The sequence below is a fragment of the Phacochoerus africanus genome, chromosome 2, assembly GCF_016906955.1.
Source record: "Phacochoerus africanus isolate WHEZ1 chromosome 2, ROS_Pafr_v1, whole genome shotgun sequence".
Classification (NCBI taxonomy): Eukaryota; Metazoa; Chordata; class Mammalia; order Artiodactyla; family Suidae; genus Phacochoerus; species Phacochoerus africanus.
Window position 1 is genome coordinate 137,892,851 of NC_062545.1, and position 15,020 is coordinate 137,907,870.

At 36.8% G+C, this 15,020-nt stretch overlaps 1 long non-coding RNA gene across 2 annotated transcripts in view; it reads right to left on the reverse strand.

Annotated features, from left to right (window-relative positions):
- Nucleotides 1-9,904: 9,904 nt before the first annotated feature.
- The window catches only part of LOC125119591 (uncharacterized), a 116,572-nt gene continuing 111,456 nt past the window's right edge, over nucleotides 9,905-15,020 (reverse strand). The window contains exons 4-5 of one of the 2 annotated variants that reach the window (XR_007133122.1): nucleotides 11,208-11,279; nucleotides 9,905-9,998 (exon numbers count right to left, since the gene is read on the reverse strand). This is a non-coding gene — a long non-coding RNA (uncharacterized LOC125119591). The remainder of the gene's footprint in view (nucleotides 9,999-11,207; nucleotides 11,280-15,020) is intronic. The other variant, XR_007133123.1, reaches the window with a different exon arrangement.

The window sequence follows — 15,020 nt, forward strand, 5'->3', positions numbered from 1 at the left end:
TTTGTTCATCTGGATATCAGTAACATACAGACTTGATCTAATAATGGCTAATTATGCAGTTGTTTATCAGCTCATTTGAAACATTTTGAGATTCAGTCTAGCTCAGCAAATTACTGTGCTTAAGGCAGTTCTATATTCTAGAAAATTATAATATCCCCAGAAGGCAAAGAATTAATAAAAATCCTCTTTTGTAAAAGATTATCATTGCAGAGCAAATGGAGCAGATCTTCCCTATCCTACCACATTTAATATTCTCATTTTTTCCCTAAAACTTTGATGGAGATGCAATGAGAATATCTCTGTTTTATTAACTTATTAAGGGGCACATTTATAGAATTCATGCACTCTATTGATTCCTAAAGCTGAGGCATTGCTAAGAGCCAATAATCACACAAGAGCAGGATGATTCAATTTGTTATCCTAGAGTGTTTCCAAAAGTCGGTAGAGCCCAAATTTTCACCCAATTCAGAAAGCCTGGTTTTTTTTAACTTGTGAAAGCCTCACTTTATTTGTCTGTAAAAGAGAGGTAATAGCAAAAGGCAACCTCTGAGTGTTTTGAGGAATAAATGAGACAACGCATGCAATGCACCTAATATAATGTCTGCATATAGTAACTAATGTTCGTTTAGGTCATTATTATGGCAAATATTATCATTACCTCTTGTACTTCAGGAATCAAAGATGTATGGATTTAATTTGCCTAAGTATTTATGCAACTTTTCAATATAAACACTTTCACATCATCTTAAAGTTTAACATGAACTTTCTGCTCCAGCACTTTTTAACCCAGAACTGCCTCAACAAGCTAACATCAAACTAGCCTGAATAGGTGAGCTACTACTATATAAGATTAGTCACCTAGCTGTAATCTGGAATCATTCCAACCTTGTAGCAGCTGGGCCTGACAACATAGAATTTAAAAAAAAAAAAAAACACTTGATGCTACTCTATTGATCTGTGTGAAGAGTTTTGAATATTTTCTTCATGATTCAGATTTTGTTGTAGATTTTACCACCTCCATTTCTCCCATGTTGGATCACTGCATCATATTTTAAGAAGAAAACATCTTTAAAAACTATCCAGATACCTTAGCTGAAACATATGAGACTATTTGCTTTATAGCATTATTTGCACAGAATTTATGCACCACTTCATTTATTTTGCCAACTATGACTACTTTTGGACCTCCTGGTAAAATTCAGTGTGCTACCTTTAGTTTATAAATATACATACATATGTATGCATGTGTGTGTGTGTGTGTGTGTGTGTGTGTACACAATTTTTAAAACAAACCACACTTTCATTAGTATATTTGAAAAATTCAGTTAATAAGTGCTCCTCAAAAACCAAAAATCCACCCTTAAAGTAAACTTTGGAATTGATGGTAGCCCAGCTTCCTAATTATTGGCTTCTAGATATCTCTGGGTCTCTTTCTTTTAAAGTTTTTTTTTTGCTGTGCCCAAGGCTTGAGGAAGTTCCCAGACCAGCGATCAAACCTGTGCCACAGCAAGTGACCTGGACCACCACAGCAGTGACAACACCAGATCCTGAACCGACTGAATCACCAGGGAACTCCTCTGCATCTCTTGGTTCAAGAAAACAACTCAATGTAGGGCATTTCAACTAGTGAACAATGGACACACAATTAAGCTTTTTGCTTAAAAATGTGAAAAATCAGAAAATCCAAACAGCAGGGACTAACTATAGGATTTAGCTGCTTTTTACTCTAATTCCCAGTGTTTGACTTTTTTTGATTTTAAAACATGCAAGCAATTTTTCTTAAATTTTAAAATACCTAGGAATAGCCTCTCCATTATTATTCCTCAAATTTTCCTAGGGAAAGTGGGATCCATTTTAGCTGCCACATATGTAGAAGAGAAAAATGAGACCACACAGATTAAAAATCCATATAGGATGCAGAAGCTAATAGCTGTAAAAAGTGGAGACTTGCTGGAAAGCAGTGACTCTGCAACACATGTTTACTCTGTAGGCTAATGAGACTTCTGCATTGTGGAGGAGAATGTTTTGAGCCCTTTCCATTACTAGAAATTGTTAAACTGGGTTATTGTCACTCTACTTATTAAAGAGGTGGTTTAGGAAAAAGCCAGCCTGGAAAGGGCAGGGTGTCTTTCACCAAAGGTTTCCAGAATCCCAATCAAACCCATTAGCAAGGGACTGTGAAAGCACACCTTTTCATCACTACCATCACAGCTGTGGGTGTGTTGTTGTTATTGTTTCATCTCTCCATGTTCAGCCTGCTATAATCGCCATAATTCACCCTAATGTTATGTGACTAGCAGCCTCAGTCGTGGTGAAAATTAAACACCACTCACATAGCATCTGTGACCTTTCACCCCTCAAGGAATGGGCCAGGGTTGCATTGGCTGAGAGACAAAATGCAGAAACTCACACAGTGCTGCCTGCACTCTCTCAACCTAGGGAATCAATGGAAAATTTCACTTTTCAACTGTATGTGTTGATCCCTCAGCAGCCACACTATGAAAGTTAAATTCCTCCATTAAATTTATTCTCATCCTGGGAAGATTTCAAAAGAATTTTGTAAAGTAGTGCCTTGCACAGAGGCAAAGTGTCATTTTTAATAGAAAGACAAAAGTTCTTAAATTTTATTTACATCACCTGTAGATTAACTGCATGTTGGACATATTAAGAGGTTTGGAGAACTTCATGTTTCTTGGTCTTACACTGAAGTCAGTAGAGACAAGACAAGTCTACTGAATGACAACAATTGGCAAGAATGTACAAATAACTAACCATCATCTTTTTCTAAAAAGAATACATTTCCTTCCATGCTAGAGTCCGAAGTTCTGTGAAGCAATTAAGTTATTACAGGATTCTGTTTTTAATTTACAGAACTTTCAGATTATAGCAGCAATTAGTCAGAATTAGAAAATCATTTCCTGACAACTAATATGACAGGGTGAAAAGGGTAAATTTTTAAATATATGAAAAATTAGGCATTTATAAAATGTTGCTATTTATCACATCCATACTTTTAACCATATTGACAATATGTGGCATGATGAGTTTAATTTTCTTTTTTTTCTTTTTCTTTTTTTTTTTTTTGGCCACATTCATCGCATAGGGAAGTTCCCAGGCCAGGGATCAAACCCAAGCCACAGCAGTGACCCAAGCCATTCCAGTGACAATGCCAGATCCTTAACCCACTAAGCCACCAGGGAATTCCCAAGTTTAATTTTCTATAGCATAGTACAAACTCTGCTTGTTTTTCTAATTACCACTTCCAACTTGTCAGCTCAAATAGGAATAGACTCACTTGGTTCAGCTCAATTTCCACAGCTTGACAGGCATTGGTATCAAAATTAATTCTAAAATGAAACTTCATAAAAGAAAATCCCATTTGACAAAAGAACCACTGGGCTTAAATTGCAGTTGCATTTGCATTGTGAAGTCCCATTTTTATTTTTATTGTACATAAAATAACGCCAAGGGGGAGATTGAATACCCAGAGAGAGTTCATTTGAGGCATCCTGATAGTATCTGCCATATGCAAGTAAAGCAGAAGCCATTTTTATGACATCTTCAGAACTTGAAGACTGAATTACAGTTTTAGTAATCATCAGTTCCCCTTCTCCAGTGTCACTTTTTGGTAATATATTGCACAGGAAAGACTTATGGTTCCAGTTTTATAAGCTTGCAATAAAAATATAACAACTGTTGTATTAAATTATTTAAGTTGTAAACCATTGTGAAAAAGGAGAAAAAGTTTTATCGACATGGAGGCTGTATAACTGATTATAATGGAGAGCAAAATGTATTGTGCTGATTATTCTCAAGTTTTCCCCTAGTTTAGCATATTGTAAATCTTCAAGATATCTTTTAAATCAGGGTCTCAGTAGATAGGATTCTTTCATTTGTTGCTTACTTAAAACTGGCCATGCCAACAGAAAAACAAAACCTATATACTTCCAGGTACCAATTTATTTTAGCAGAGTTGTAAGTGCAAATAAAGTGAGGGGCGAGAAAGATAATATAAGGAGACTCAAGGTTAAGTAAAAGATGTAACTGAAAGAAACCTAAATATGAAATGACTACCTTTCTCCAGAGCAATATAAACTCAAGGGATTGTCTAGTCTCCCCAGAAAATTTTATTTTATATTGATTTTATGTTTACTCAATACCCTCTACTTTCTAGTGTCCTATACTATTTTGCTGCTGTACACAAAAGGTACTAAGCTGTTTCCTTTTCTCCAGAGTGCCTCCATTCTTTTAACAGGTCTTCTCTTCCCATGCTATACTTTTTCTAGAACTTCCTGTCCATAAGATGCTGCCTTTCCCTTGAATTCCTAACCCCCACCTAGGAATACTGGAGCATTCTCTGTCTTGGTCAGGATATTGGCATTCCACATTTTTGCTCTTCCACACTCCACTACTTCTCTGCCTCCACAGTTGCTGGATATTGACACATAGCTTCAATCAGCCACTCATTACCCCACCTACCCCTCCACCCCCATCACACACACAAACACAGACACAGACATACACCTCTTGGCCACCTGGAAGGAAAAAGGGATCCCCTTGGCTAAATCAGATTTTATTTCGCTAAAGGAAATTAGAATAAGGGAGCTCCATTATTCCACCTAGTAAATCAGGTCAACAGAGAACGCACAATAACTATGGATTAATAGATTTTTTAGTCTTATCTGCAACAAATAATTCTGGCACTTTAACCTGCTACTACCGATGTTTTCTCTTTCATCTAGACTCAACAGCAACAAGCTGGCCATATTCTCATTTTGATTGTAACGATAATAATAACAGGAGTTCCCGTTGTGGCTCAGCGGTTAGCAAACCCAACTAGCATCCATGAAGATGCAGGTTCAATCCCTAGCCTCACTCAGTGGATTAAGGATCTGGCGTTGCCGTGAGCTATGGCACAGGTCGCAGACAAACCTCGGATCCCACGTTGCTGTGGCTCTGGTATAGGGGTGGCGGCTACCGCTCCAATTGGACCCCCAGCCTGGGAAACTCCATATGCCGCGGGTGCAGCCCTAAAAGACAAAAAGACCAAAAAATAAAATAAAATAATAATATAATTTATATGAACCGGGCCCTATATGTTGAATTATTTAATCCTTACAACATCCCAATGAAATGAGTATTATTCTGATTCCAGAGACATTTAAGTCATTTAAGTCTTGCTCAAAATCACACAGCTAAAAAGTGTCTGAATTATGGTTCAAGTTAAGCACATGACATTCCCATGCTTACTAGCTACACTATAGTAATGTGGAATAATTCAGTCTCTAAGCCATCATCATCAAAAGGAAAGAGTATGATTAAAAGAAGTATGAAAGACCTGGTGTTACTCTCTGGTTTCTCCTATCACTCATTGCCATACTTTTTTTTTTTTTTTTTTTCGGGCCACACCTGCAGCACACTCCAGGCTAGGAATGTTCCCAGGCTAGGGGTCCAACGGAGCTGTAGCTGCCAGCCTACACCATAGCCACAGCAAGGCCAGATCCAAGCCGTGTCTGCAACCCACACCACAGCTTATGACAACGCCTGATCCTTTACCCACTGAGCGAGGTCAGGGATGAATCTGTGTCCTCGTGGATACTAGTCAGGTCTGTTACCTCTAAGCCACAAAGAAACTCTGCCATACATTTGTTGAGTTCAGGTAATGTGCCAGTCTATCCTTGGTCTGAGAATATAAAGATGAATAACATATGGTTACCACCCTCATTATCAATTTAGAAGGAAATGTAGGTGAACAGCTGTAGTGCAGTATGATGCTGTAATTTAAATGCATACAGGGTGTTATGGGAAGACTGAGAAGAAAATAAAACCCATGGAATCAAATGCTTTTACTATACTTATCTACAGCCTATCTCCAGGAGAAGAGTAGAGATTCTAAGGAAGAATCCAGGATAGCTCTATCCTCAAGAAGTTTATGAAAGCAACTGTCTGCTTTCCCTTCCCTAGACTAAGAAGAAAAAAAAAAAAACTTAGCTAGGTCAGCTCCATTCATTTACTTAAAATCAAATGATTGTCCTTCTTCCTTCCACATCTATAGCTTTATGAACCACGAGGGCTCAAATCAGTTTGGAGTAATTTCTGTCAGTAATCTGAAATTGGCTACTTCCCTAACATCTGGAATACATGAAGCTCCCCTGCTTGGTTTAATGAGAACCTACACCTTTACTTCCAATTCCATAGCAATGAGACCTCAAATTAAGTAGCCATGGACCTGTGGATAACTAGTAATTCCCTTGGCCCCTCCAACACATGATCTCTATTTTTGAGACATTCTCCCAAGCTGGCTTCATTATATATGCACAGCCCAGGAGTAGAGAACCAGGCTGTTTCCTCCAAAATACCCAAAGGTTACCATGAGCTTCCTCTGAGAATACTAAAGAAAGCACTAGATACTTCCTATTTTTCATACTATTAAAAACCATGAACTTGAATTCACAGTACAGCAGTCAGTATAGGTACTATCTCTAGCTCAGTCACTATGTTTAACTTCCTAGATGTATAGCTTCATAGGTGAGCCAGATATTGACAACTTTAGCAAAGGAAAGTAGCAAAGCTTCATAAATGATCCAGGATAGTTAAATCTCTTTTCTTTTATCCTGAGTAACCAAAGTTCTTTCTAAATAGCCATTTTAATTATAGTAGAAGTCTATTAATTTTTTTTTTTTTGCCTTACCTTTGGCATGTGGAAGTTCCTGGGCCATAGATCAAACCCATGCCACAGCACTGACAATGCCGGATCCTTAACTTGCTACACTACAAGGGAACTCCTCTAATAATTTTTCAACCAAATCAGGAAAGAACAGGGTGTTTGGCCCCTGGCAACAAAATCTATACTACTACAGTTGTAAAAGATCTAGAAAACAAGATTACCTGACTCACCTTGAATAAAGTGAATAGTCTTAGCAACTTCAACCAGGTTGAGGGCTGAAAGAAAGAGCAGTCTTCAGATCTTTGACCTCCTGTGATGAGATCAAAGATCAGGGCCTATGTGCTACCTAGCAGATCACCATGCATGCCCAGGATAAGGTTAAAAGCCTCCCAACCACTAAGAAAGTGAAGGATAATCATCTAACCCAAGAACTGCTAGGAATAGTATTTCTCCAAGGAAGCCATCTATCTGGAGGACATGGACCTGGAGTTTTTATTTAATAAGAAACATTAGAATATTACAACCAGCACCTCAGAAAAGACCTTGAAAGGCAAACAAAGGAGATACACACAAATAATTTCCAGAAAAGAAACATTTCTACAGTTTATTCTGCAAAGGAAAGATTATATAATTGTCTGAGGAGCCAATCAGAGATCAGCTGGTTTCCTTTGCAGGAAAATGTCATACCGAGATAAATATTCAATAATTACATACAGCAGGCCTTAAAGACAACAACTGTTACTGTTTACCATAGGAGATTAGAAATATGAACATATCGATGAATAATAACCAGGACTGCTGATAAGGCAATAATTTTTCACTTTACATAGACTATCAGACAAATAAGTGATAGTGTCTTTGAATATAAGGAACGATGAATCTGTGTGAGGGACTTAGTTGAAAGTACTGGTTTGTTTCACACCAGCTGTCAAATGGGCCTCTCAAAACTCCTTTAAGTATTGAAAACAGTGACCTGGGGGTGAAAGGCTTGTAGCCCAGGAATGGATCCCTTGAGCCACCCAGATCTCAATCCCTAACGATTTTGATTAATCCATGCTGACAAACCAGATTTGGATCAATAGAAATTATCTGTAACAAGAAACTAATTGTGTATTTAGTAAATTCAGTGAACTTTTTGGTGGCTTTAAATTTATATGGAAAAGACTTTATTGACTTTTGACATCAAAATTCATACCACATAGGAACATTGCCTTGGGTTATAGTAATTTATGGTGTACACTTTTTCTCTTGAGTAGTATGTGGTCTGAAGGCATCTAATCTGTTTACTCATAACTCTGAATATTCTTTAATTGTTATTTCTGGAGACTTTAGATCTATTTACATAATGTAAAAAAGCACAGAACATGTACCTCTTACACTACTTTCATACACCGTCCCTGTTTAAATGAAGCCGCAAATCACAGCCAATTTCAAGCCATGCTACAATCTCAGCTCAAATTGTGCAGGGGCTTAGAATAGTAAAAAGATATCCCTAAAGTTGCATCATCTTTAGGAGACAGGAGACCTCAGGTGTTAGAGAGCTGCTGAGAAGCAAAGTGGATGAACCAATGAACCAGTGCTGAATTTATATTGTACTTTTCACACAGGAAGATTATCTAGGCCTCTAGCACACCTACACGTGAATCCATGTGTGACATCTCACTCTTTTCACTTAATTTCCTTATGGACCATTTTTCTGGAAAGGAAGATGGAAAATTTCAGCTAGCCACAAATGGACTGAGACCTGCCAGTATCATTTCACATCGAGCAGGTGTCCCAGACAGGGTTTAAAACTAAGCTACAAAGGTGAAAAAAAAAAAGAAAATACTATTAGAGCTGAACAGATGGCCCTTCTTTAGAGCTATGGCATCAGCTTAAACTGGATTTGTCTTAGTGTCTAGAATCAAGCCTTGCCTCATATTCTTTGAAATTCAATATTATTAAAAACTTCTTTCTAGCAGAAACTGCTAGCGTATCTAATAGAAAGATCTTACTAATCATTTTTCTCTCAAGGAGGAAAGAAGTCTAAAGGTGAGGGCTTGAGATCACAGGTCTGTGAGGCAATGCTGCAAGGTCTGTATTTATCAAATGCAGGAACCATAAGAAGCCTTCACTTCTTACCCAGGTTGCTCTTTTTGTGGCCCCAAACAGAAATGTTCAAACCATTCTTTGTCTTAAATGGATTAAAAAAACACAAAAACAAAAACAAAAAAACCTTTGAATATTCACCAGAACACTCTTGCACACCTGCATTAGTTATAGTAAGGATTTTAAGCAGACTATCAGTATTTGTTCTGAATAGCTGCACCCTGTACCAAGCACATGGAGGGCAATAGGTGGAAGGGTAAAGAGCCCTTGTTTATTAGAATTTACATGCTGTGTGAGTCTAAATTGTTTAGCTGCCTGATAGAATTTTTATAAAGCCTAAAATAAATATCCATAAACTTAACAGATATGCAGGAGAACTAAAAGCTGCTTGTTTTATTTCTTCAAAGGTCACACTTTTTTACCATGACATAACAGTAAAGAGCATGATAAAATGCCTTCAACATATCATAAATTGTGGAAAATAACCACTGACTTTTCAGGATAGTTTGGGATATAAATACTTGGAGATTAATGTTATAGATGCACTTCAAATATAAGCAAGAAATACTGCCAAACTTATAATTATTCAAATAAATCATAAATGTGATATACATTAAAAATTAGGATATTACCCACACTTAGAAAAATGGTTCTAGAATAGTCCAACTTACTCATGAAATACATTGGGTTGAAATTGTATAAGTCTGAAAACCACTGACAATGGACCCAGGACCATTATTAATATATCTGAAAATCTATTTGATTTTGTCCTCTGGATGTCTCCAGATTATAAACTCCCTGGTTCACTGGCACCACCTAAAGATTCAAGTAATCCCTCAGCCCACTAATGTGTTTACCAACTATCCTAATATCATTTAAAAGAAATAACAAAGTAAAAGCAAACTTAGGAAGATATAACAGTAGTATCCTAGGCTCTCTTCAAGAATATTTATCTAAACTCCAATCCACATCTCCAACCCTGACTTGTCACGAAGCCCCATTCCTGTGCATCAACTATGTGTAGCACATTTCCAGTTGAATTTTCCTTAGTATCTCACACATTATAAAACAAGGGTAAGCAATCTATGACCCACAGCCAACTTTGACCAGCAGCCTGTTTTTATAAATGAAGTTTTATTGAAACTCAGCTATACATATTAATTTACATATTGTCTATGGCTTCTTTCACCCCACAATGACACAGTTGAGTAGCAGCAACAGAGACAGCACAGCCCACAAAGCCCTGTACAGAAAAAAAAAAATTTGGTTAACCTGTTGTAAACACAAAGGAAAACTTAGGATCTTTTTCCCCAACATGTGCCTTTTATCAGTTTCTACTACTATAATTCTAATTTGAGAGCTTATGACATGTTCCTTTTATTACATTGCCTCCATTCTAGTTATACATTGCTGCATAACAGAATTCTCCAAAATTCAGTAACTTACACAACCACCACTGTTTTATATCTCATGATTCTGTGAATCGGAAATTTGAGTGAGATTCTGCTGAGCAATTGTTCTGCTCCATATGGCATTAACAAGAGTCACTCATAGGAATTTATATGATAGCTGACTGATCCAGAGGGCTCAAGGCAGCTTAACTCACATGTCTGGTGCCTTCATGAAGACAGCTGGACAACTGTATTCAGCTGGGTCCTTTAGCCTTCCCTGTAGTCTCCAGTTTTTGCTCATCTAACACCATTATTTCTTGGTGACTTTCAGGATGTACATCCTTCTGGTTTTTGAGTTTGTTAAGGATGCTTGTACTTGCTTCCTGTTCCCCAGAGTTCCCAACACAGTGTCACTTAAGCACTCAAGAAAGGTTGTCCTATTTAATAAACTTTAACTTATGACCTATTTGCTTCAATAGAATATCTTCCAGGTCTGACTAATTTCTGTTAGGTATCAGGGCTAAGATAATCTATCCTTCAGAACCGCACCCTACATGAATTTAGGAGTGCTTTTCTGTTTAGTGCTACTGTTACCTTTCACCAGTCTGGATGAACATGTTGTAACAGAGAAAGACAGAGTCATGTGGGGTGGGAGTGGAGGAAGAAGGATACAGTGTCCTATATGAAGCGGATACCAAATAAATATTAAATGAAGAGGATCAGCCCACATCATGGCTGATGGATTTGTGCGGAGAAGCCAATGAATGCAATTTTTTAACACAGTTCTTTGGATACTTTTATTATGTACAATTAATTCTGGTATTAAAGAGCAAATATAATTTATTTTAAATCTCTTTAAATAAAGTCATAATAAAGGGGAGAAAGTGGCATGGAAAAGAAGTAGATATAATTTGCTAATTTAAGATTGAGTCTCTTAACTACGTCCCACATTTCTTATGCCCTGGATCCATACTTTATTTTGTTTCCCTAGCACCTTAACAGTGCTGGAAACATGAAGGGTATTCAAGAACCATCTTGGTTGTTTAATGCTGTCTACTTACCATGCTAGTATTCTATCTGCTGTGCAAATAAATGAAATAGATGATGTTCCTGCCATTTAGTTGCAAAACTACCTGAAGAAAGAGACTATTTTAGGCAAAATTGTTCCATTTAGGAGTTATATTTTGCAAAATAATTACAAATAAATTTTTCTACAGATAATACAAAAGAACTTATAAACCAGAAACAAGCTCACAGATTTTGAGTTCAAATTTATGGTTACTATAGGGGAAACCATGGGGGAGGGATAAATTAGGAGAATGAGAATAACATATATACACTACTACATATAAAGTAGATAACTAACAAAGACCTACTGTACAGCACAGGGAAATCTACTCAATAGTCTGTAATAACCTATATGGGAAAAAAGAATGGATATATGTATATGTATTACTGATTCACTCTGCTACACACTTAAGACTAATACAACTTTGTAAGTCAACTATACTCCAATAAAATGTTTTTTAAAAGTCTGCTGTAATATTTACTGCTTTAGAAACAAACAAATAAGGGATATCTATTTTGTAACAGAATACGGCTCAGTTTGAGTTCTTAAGATCCAGTACTACCACCTTAGCTTCTGGTATTCCAAGACGGCATCAGAAGGAGCCTTGCCTTCTCTTACAGAAAAGCCTAATGGCTAGCTAATTTGGAAAACGAATTTCTTCCCTGCTGCTCTCCTTAACCACAGAGTCATTTGAGTGCTTTACAAAAAAGGCCTCAAGCCTCCTCGTGTTTCACCTTTTCACTGTTCTGCCGATCATTTAGAGGGCAGACTTGTTCCAGACAGCTTTAATTAAACTGTACCAAGGACGCAGATAGATGTCAATGGAAATGATCCATAACATGAGGCTAAGCATGTATTTAACAGTGTTTCGTCCAGTTCAATCACCTTCTAGCATTTCAGTGGCTTTATATTAGCGTAGCAAAGACTGAATGTGTATATGTGTTTTTTTAATCCATCCCATTAGTGGCCATATGCTTGGGCTTCGATGGATACAAGAACTGTCTGCAATCTGCCAGGGATTTAGGGACATCAATAATTTGTGAATAGTCATGTTGGTACTGGTCGAAGGGTTAAGTGCTCTGCACACCAGGGGCATCTCTTACGGGATTTGAACTCATAGTTGACTATTAGGAACCTTATCCCCTGTGAGGTTTCCGACTACACACTGCTTGTCAGATGCTTCCAGCTGTAGCTGGGAAGCATTATTAGCTCTGGGATGTAAAGATCTGTGTTAAGTACTGATAGAATGGTGTCTTTGAGTTAAAAGTCAGGGAGAGCATGTTGTGGCAAACTCATGGAGGTTTGCATGTTCCACGTGAAGCATACATTCTTTCCTTTTGCTATTCTTTCATACATTCCTCGTGGCTAGATAACACAGCATCCTTTTGAGAAAGAGTGTGTATTTAACATTTATTCCCAAAACTTTCAGGTAGATTAGACTATCTCAGCCAAAGTAGAAAGACAAATGTCTCCTCCAAATAAGAGAAATTGTACCATGAAAAACTTTTCTTCCCATTCTCCCACCCAGAGGGTGAGGAACAAGTGACATGAATTAAATTTGAAGTTTGGCCTACAAAAATTTTTGAAGTACTTGTCTTCCATGAGGATTTCTCAAATATGGTTACTTTAAATACTGACAACAACATAGACCACACAAAACCATTTACTTCAGAAGCTAGCCTGTAACTTCATGTACACCTAAGCATTGACTGTCTTTGTATTGTAGCCCCTGAACTTGGCACAGTACCTGGCAGGTAGTACTTAATAAATGCTTGCTGGATGAAAGGATTGAGGGATGAAGGATGAATGGATGGATGCAAGGGAATGGAGGGAGAAAGAGAGAAAGAAACACTTGGGAAAATACTTCTGTAAGTCTGACCTGCATGCAAGTAGTTGCTCTCTAGTATTTTCTAGAAGCTGCTTTGGATATGGAAGTGGCTATTTAGCAATAAAACATGTTTCAACAGTTTTAATGGATTTCAGACCAAACCCACATTTTTATGACCTCTTAGTATATAGAGACTTAGTTTCTGGATGGGTAAATGATAGGAATAATTATGTTGTGATGACAGGTTTCCATCAGATTATTTTTTCTACCACATATCTAGATGTGGTTTTGGTTTAATATGACTGAATACTCCCAGAGTAAAGCATATCGCAGTTTTTTAAAGAAAGGTAATGATGATTAAGCAGAGAGATCTTTAGTCTTTCTCTCCTTAAATAACTAACTGATCTTAGAGATAGTTTGTCTAGTTTGCAGTTGATATTCTGTGTGTTTGTTTCCAGTAATTCCAGGCTTCTTACCCTGAAGTAGTTTTACCCGCCCCTTAATTGTCCCTAGCTGATGTCTAAAGGTTTTTTTAAACTTCTTAACTGCAGAATGAGGCCTCAGTGGACACCTAGATTGTGTCTGCTTGGGAAAATGCCAAGCACTAATGAGTATTTTGTTTAATGTAATGGAAACTGAAAGTGCACGGTTTCTTCCTTGAGTGATCAATGCCCACTTCTATTGTATGAATGTATCTATACATTCTGAATTCTAGAAGAAAGGTCGCAGGAGGGCAGACCACTTAGTGTCTACCCAGGAAGGATTTTAAGATTCAGAAGTTGTGACTATATGGGGCTTAGAACAGGTAGAAGGTACTGGAGTTAGTACCTTAGCCCCTCCTCCTCTGTTCAGGTATGCTATCCTTTCTTTCAAACCCAAATTCCACATTATCAAACTTCTACATTTTAATTTTTAAAATTTTATGTTAATGTATTCAATTATTATTTTTTTAATTATGCTGTTGAATTCTAGGCCAAGCAATATATACATCTACATAATTATCTATTTCATCACTATTTTATTATTATAAAGTATTTGTTATATTTTATATTTACATTATTGTTTGCTTTTTTCAAGTTGAAATCACAGTATGTCCAACACACATTTTAAAGTAAATAATTAAAACACTATTTTGTAGTTACATAAAAGTGAGATTTGGTGAAAAACAAAGCCTTAAGCAATATGATCAAGCATGTTTGAATAAAAAATAATGATTTCCATGTGCTACTAACGTTCCACACACAACTAAGTGGAAAGTGTAGAGCGTGTTTCTGAGATTTCATTGAACCATATCTGGTTGAATAGATACAGAGCTCCCTTTGGTTGTGTTTACAATTTATAGCCTACTTGAATGTGCTAGATAATTTTCAAAAGTAAAGATTTCAAGCCACTTAAAAACTCAAAAGAGATTTACCTCTCATCTAAAGCTTCCTGGGTTTAAAGATTTCATAAAAGGTCTGTGGAGATGTTAAGAAAAGATGGGGTTTGAATCTGGAGAATGGAAATAATTCCTCAACTTTGAGTGTAATGATTCACTTTCTTTGTTTATTTCCAAACCATCATCTTGCTTCAATCATCTATCATATGCCTTTGGAGACTGAAAGTATGCCTCCCCAAGCCTCTCTGAATTAAAGTTTATAACAGAAACCTTGCCTGACCCTTAATAATTGTTACTTTACTGAAATACTATAATACCTATACTAAGTTGCTTATTACACCAAACATGAAGTCCTTTGACCCTGAAGGTTCAACATTGATCAGCCCTATTTCTGTCAATATTCAACTGCAGTGTCAACAATTTTCAATGTGGAATAAATTTAGGAATTTATTCAGGAACAAATTCATTCTTCTTAGTCCACAGAAATTCAAAATATTTAATTCCTATACAGTATAATTTTCATCCCATTAAATAATTTGCCTATTTCTTCCATACTCTGCATAACTGGAGATTGGGTGTGAGTATATCACAGATGTGAT